Genomic DNA, 6557 nt, shown 5'->3' with positions numbered 1-6557 from the left:
ACATCTAGTGGAAGCAGTAGGAGTTGCGAACTGAATCCTTTCTCACTGTGGTATCTTTAAAACAATGACACTAAATAGTACAGTCACAAAATTCTCATTTTTTTTAATCTATTTTTCACAGGTTTTTGCCTGCAATATGAGTTTTGTTATACTTACAGACACCATTCAAACTGTTTTAGAAAATTCAGAGTGTTTTCTATCCGAATGTGTTAATAATATGCATATCCTAGCTTCTGAGTTGGTGTAGGAGGCAGTTAAAAATGGGCACATATTTCTTTCAAAATTCTCAATACTGCCCCCGTGGCCCGTAGAGGTTAATCAAAACACGAGAAAAGCATCCACAGGGAAAAAAACCATAAACATTACTCATGACGGCAACAGTGTAGCAGGCTAACAAACGCAGTGCTCACAAACAATTACCCACAAACACACAGACAAACACACCCTACTAATATAGGACTCCAAATCAAAGGCAACTCAACACACCTGCCTTCAATTGGGAGTCCCACCCCAATTAACTATACATAGAAAACCAAAGCTAGACAGAACGTAGACACACATACCAAAACACAAAAACCTCTGCCACGCCCTGACCAAAACTAATACAATTACTCCCTCTGCTGGTCAGGACGTGACAATTTCGGTAAAATAACTATTAAACCATATGTTGCTGTTAATAGGCATACTATGTTATTGTCCTTCATCAGCCAGTAAGCTTTAACAGGACACATGTCCTACCATTTGAAATGATGTTGTAGGGTACAATGCACTGCTGAAATATATGGGTTGGGCACCAGTACATTCCACTCAATATCTGATTAGAAAGATGATGTTGTACTTACAATGTTGCAAGGTGCAGCAATGGCTTACAGCATCAAATCAAATGTTATTTGTCACATACAGGTGTTTATCAGATGTTATTGCGGGTGTAGTGAAATGCTTGTGTTTCTAGCTATAACAGTGCAGTAATATCTAACAATTTCACAACAATACACACAAATCTAAGGTAAAGGAATTAAGAATATATAAATATTGGCCGAGCAATGTCAGGGATGAGTAATGCAAAATATGTAAACATTATTAAAGTGACTAGTGTTCCATTATTAAAGTGGTCAGTGATTCCAAGTCTAGGGCAGCAGCCTCTAATGTGCTAGTTATGGTTATTTAACAGAAATGAACATTCTGAGGGCCTTGAGATAGAAGCTGCTTGTCAGTCTCTCGGTCCCAGCTTTGATGCACATGTACTGACCTCGCCTTCTGGATGATAGTGGGGTGAACAGGCAGTGGCTCGGGTGGTTGTTGTCCTTGATGATCTGTTTGCCCTTCCTGTGACATCGGGTGCTGTAGGTGCCCTGAAAGGCAGGTAGTTTGCCCCTGGTGATGCGCTGGCAGACTGCACCACCCTCTGGAGAGCCCTGCGGTTAAGGGTGGTGCAGTTGCTGTACCAGGCGGTGATACAGCCCGACAGGATGCTTTCAATTGTGCATCTGTAAAAGTTTGTGAGGGTTTTAGGTGCCAAGACAAATTTCTTCAGCCTCCTGATGTTGAAGAGGCAGTGTTGCGCCTTCTTCACCACACTGTCTGTGAGGGTGGACCATTTCAGATCGTCAGTGATGTGTATGCCGAGGAACTTGAAGCTTTCCACCTGCTCCACTGTGGTCCCGTCGATGTAGATAGGGGGTGTCCCTCTGCTGTTTCTTAAAGTCCAAGATCAACTCCTTTGTTTTGTTGACATTGGGTTTTGGTCTTTTTTTCTATTTTATTAGGATCCCCATTAGCTGTTGCAGAAGCAGCAGCTACTCTTCCTGGGATCCAGACAAAACATGAAACATAATACAGAATGACATAATACAGAACATCAATAGACAAGAACAGCTTAAAGACAGAACTACATACATTTTTTTAAATGCACACATAGCCTACATGTCAGTGCATACACACAAACTCTCTAGGTCAAATAGGGGAGAGGCGTTGTGCTGCGAGGTGTTGCTTTATGTTTTTTGAAACCAGGTTTGCTGTTTATTTGATCAATATGAGATGGAAGTTCCATGCAATTAGGGCTCTATATAATACTGTACTCTTTCTTGAATTTGTTCTGGATTTGGGGACTGTGAAAAGACCCCTGGTGAGAGGCTATTTTCCTGGCACCACACTCCCAGGGCCCTCACCTTCTCCCCATCATTGTTGGTATTCAGGCCTACTACTATTGTGTCATCTGCAAACTTGATTGAGTTGGAGGTGTGCAAGGCCACACAGTCATGGGTGAACAGGGAGTACAGGAGGGGGCTGAGCACGCATCCTTGTGGGGCCCCAGTGTTGAGTATCAGCGAAGTGGTGTTTTTTTCTACCTTCACCGCCTGGGGGCAGTCCGTCAGTCCGTTGCGCAGGGCGGTTTTCAGACCCAGGGCCTCAAGCTTAATGATAAGCTTGGAGGTTACTATGGTGTTGAAGTGGTGTTTTTTTCTACCTTCACTGCCTGGGGGCAGTCCGTCAGTCCGTTGCGCAGGGCGGGGTTCAGACCCAGGGCCTCAAGCTTAATGATAAGCTTGGAGGTTACTATGGTGTTGAATGCTGAGCTATAGTCAATGAACAGCATTCTTACGTAAGTATTCCTCTTGTCCAGATGGGATAGGGCAGTGTGCAGTGCAATGGCGATTACATCGTCTGTGGATCTGTTGGGGCGGTAAGAAAATTGAAGTGGGTCTAAGGTGTCAGGTAAGGTGATATAATGCTTGACTAGTCTCAAAGCACTTCATGACAGAAGTGAGTGCTACGGGGCGATAGCCATTTAGTTCAGTTACCTTTGCTTTCTTGGGTACAGGAACAATAGTGGACATCTTGAAGCATGTGGGGACAGTAGACTGAGATAGGGAGAGACTGAATATGTCCGTAAACACCCCAGCCAGCTGGTCTGCGCATGCTCTGCAGCTAGGGATGTCGTCTGAGCCGGCAGCCTTGTGAGGGTTAACATGTTTAAATGTCTTAGGTCAGCCACGGAGAAGGAGAACCCACAGTCCTTGATAGCGGGCCACGTCAACGGCGCTGTATTATCCTCAGAGTGGGCAAAGATGTTTAACTTTCCGGAAAGAAAGATGTCTGTGTCCGTGACTTGGCTGGTTTTCCCTTTGTAGTCCGTGATTGTCTGTAGACCCTGCCACATACGTTTTGTGTCTGAGCCGTTGAATTGAAACTCCACTTTGTCTCTGACGTTTTGGCTGTTTCATTGCCTTACGGCGGGAACTACACTTTTTGTATTCGGCCATATATATTTGTGCGAATGCTGCCATTTTAATAGTCACAGCGGGTACAACATCTCCTATACACTTCCTGATAAACTCAGTCACCGTATATACGTCGATATTATTCTCGGAGGCTACCCGGAACATATTCCAGTCTGCGTGATCAAAACAATCTTGAAGCGTGGATTCCGATAGCTCAGATCAACGTTGAATAATCCTTAGCACGGGTACTTCCTGAAGTGGGTCTGCACCAACACTTTATTACATCAAAATAACTTCATACTATGTAATTGAAACACACACACGGTGCTTAATGCATTTATTTATTTAGACCTTATTTTAGCAGGCCCATTTAGACCAAGGACTCTTTTGCAACTCACAATTACAAAAAACCCAATCATGGCAGCATAGAAAATACTTGAAGAAAATACAAATAAACAATAATGAAGAACCACATTCCTTAGTAAAGAGGTCCTCAACTAACAGTATGAGTTGCCATAGTCTAGGACCGGAAGAGAGATGGTGAGTAGAAGAAACATGGCAACAAATACGCTGAAATGACACATTCCTTCTCCACTAGATCATCAGGCAAATTACATTTCCCTGGATGAGTTCATTAGGTGAGGGGTCAATGTCAGGAGACCAGGCTGCTCCCAAGGGAGGTGGTGGCGGCCTTCTCCCTCTCCTGCAGAAGAAAGAGGCAGGGGTGGTGTATGATTTCAGAAAGTATAGCAGTTGTCATCTGAGCTCTCAGCAATGATGTGATGCTATCACCTCTTAGCATCCGACTGCTGTTATGCCTCATTTAGCTCGATTAGATGTCACCACCTCTTCGCTTGAAGTCAATGGGTGCAATAATATTAACAACCAGGGTTTTTATATTCTTTTGTTTTCTATAGGACTTCTATCTTCATCGGAATTCTCACCTACATTAGTCATAAAAAATATCCCCTTTTCCCAGAATCAGCTTGTGGTAGGTATTCCTGGTGTTGACTTGGTCTTGTGTCAGTTCACTCAATCTTCTCTTCAGGTGGCAGAGAAGGCCATTCTTCCCTCCCTCTGAAAACTCCACTGCATTGCCTAAAAGTCACATGTAAAGCAGTACATTTACAATTCCATTACATTAAATAGTGTGGAGGGTATTTGTAAAGCAAGACAAAAAGTTCAGTCCAAAAATAGTATAAACCTCAACTTACTCTGATCTTGCAGCTGCTGGGACAGTTCCCGCTGCTCTTTGTAGGCTCCCCAGTGCCTCTTCATCTCCTGCACCAGGATCCTCTCTTCCTCCTGCAGTCTGTTCACTAACATCAGTCTGTTGAAGATTGCCTTTTGATGGCAAGATGGCTGTTGCCTGTGAGCAGTAAACAACAGTATATAACAGAACAGCAATGATTGCAGCCTACACTGAAGGTAAACATTCAATCAGAATAGATATCTTTTGCAATATATATTTACTGGTGCCAAGTCTCTCCCATGGCCACACAAAGTTATCAGTATTGAGCAGCTCATCCACTGTGGGGAGCTTAAACTTTGCCTGCTGCTCGTGAAGTTGAACAACGGAAGCTATCAGGGCTGCTTTGTCCTCAATTTCTCAGAATCTGATGCCGCCTCTTGTTGCCGTTTAAATAAAAAGGGTGATTAGATGGACTGTATATTCAGATATATTACATGACTATAAGTTAGAGCTACTATAGAGGCACAAACAAAGAGTACAAAGCAAGCAAACTCATTTCGAAAGCATTTGTCGTCATGTAGTTAACATTATACAAGCCATGCAGAGTTGTGGCTCACAAGATACTCTGTTGTTTATGGTCACGTAATTTCTCAGTTTAATGAAATGTCTTGCGTTAGATCAATTAATAACATAAGTCATGCCTACATTTGATCATAAACATGGTCTGATGTGTAAGACTAATGCATTTTTTTTCACAAATCACTTTTACTGCTTGATTAATAATGTGTTTGAGGTCATATTGTTGTTGGGACTTACCTGTAAAATGGTAGAAGTAGTTTTCTCTTTCACACTGAGGTAAAGCCCTTCAAGCTTCTTCTGGAGATGCCCTGTCTGACTATCCTGAAGTGTGTGTCAAACATGACTCCACTGACATCAAATCAATTATGAAGTTGAGAGACAGAAACATTCATTTTTCTACCTGTTGGATTCTGTCTTGAAACATACATTACATTTACATTTTAGTCATTTAGCAGTCACTCTTATCCAGAGCGACTTACAGTAGTAAAGGCATACATTTCATACATATTTTTCTCCGGTCTGGTCCCCCGTGGGAATCGAACCCACAACCCTGGCATTGCAAACACCATGCTCTACCAACTGAGCCACACGGGACCATACTTATTCCTCTCATCATATTAGAATGTATTGATTACTTTACATGTTAGGTGTCAATGAAGGGTGAATAGGAACTTTGGGTACGGAAAGTTACTGAGTGAGACGAGGGGAAGTGCAGAAAGTTCATATTCTGTTCAAACATGTTATTGCTGAATATTTATATTTCTAAGTAAGGAGGCAAAGGGTAGCAGTTTGGTTTCAGTTCCTGATAAGGCAGGCCAGTTGCTGTGGAATTAGGACAATGAGGGATGTGGAACTCAACTCGAGATAAGGTCAGCAGTTGGAGAGAAGACACTGCTGGGAGGGGGGCCATAGGGGCCCACCCCGAAAACCATCTGACTACAGTCCTATCCCATACACACACCTATCCCATACACACACACACTTCCACGTCCATGTGGGTCCTAGACTTAGGCAGGCCATGACAATACCAGTGAGAGGAACCTATTGTGTTTCTGCCTAACAGAGAAGGAGTGTTTCATAGAAATGTAAGGTGGCAACTCCCGCCTAGTCGGTGGTATAAATATATGCTTGTGGGTAGAATAAACTTGGTTTGAGATTTTTCTGGTTGTCCGTTTCAGTTTTTGCACTATTTGTTCAGAACCTAACATACCTTCAGGCCATTGCTGGACCTCAGCAACCCACTCATGAAGCACAGCATTGTCTAGCTCTGCCCACTTTTCTTCAAGGCTGGTCTCCTCCAGTCTTTTGACATTCTGAAAAAAATACAATTCAATTAATGAACAAGATAGGTGAAGGTTCTAATTTTTCAAGTGAATGACACTAAAAGATTTGACTTGTATACAGTCATCTTGATGTTTTCCTACATCAAGTTGACTAATAAAATAAAAAACTGAGCCAGGATTGCAGACATGTAATAGATAAAGAATGAGAAAGCAAAAAAGTGTGATCATACAGTGGTTCCTCCTTTAAAAGTTGTGTGATGCTGCTGCATTCTGTGGCACGTC

The 6557-nt window shown here is 42.7% G+C and overlaps 1 long non-coding RNA gene across 1 annotated transcript; it reads right to left on the bottom strand.

Moving 5' to 3' along the window:
• Positions 1–3529: 3529 nt before the first annotated feature.
• On the bottom strand, positions 3530–5259 carry LOC115148598 (uncharacterized). The gene is made up of 3 exons (XR_003866700.1): positions 4436–5259; positions 4166–4319; positions 3530–3924 (listed from the first exon to the last, which is right to left on the bottom strand). It is a non-coding gene; the product is annotated as an uncharacterized LOC115148598 (long non-coding RNA).
• Positions 5260–6557: the final 1298 nt, after the last annotated feature.

Source organism: Salmo trutta, chromosome 2 (assembly GCF_901001165.1).
Source record: "Salmo trutta chromosome 2, fSalTru1.1, whole genome shotgun sequence".
Taxonomy (NCBI): domain Eukaryota; kingdom Metazoa; phylum Chordata; class Actinopteri; order Salmoniformes; family Salmonidae; genus Salmo; species Salmo trutta.
Note: the sequence above shows the minus strand (reverse complement) of the source record. Positions and strands in the feature narration are given on the sequence as shown.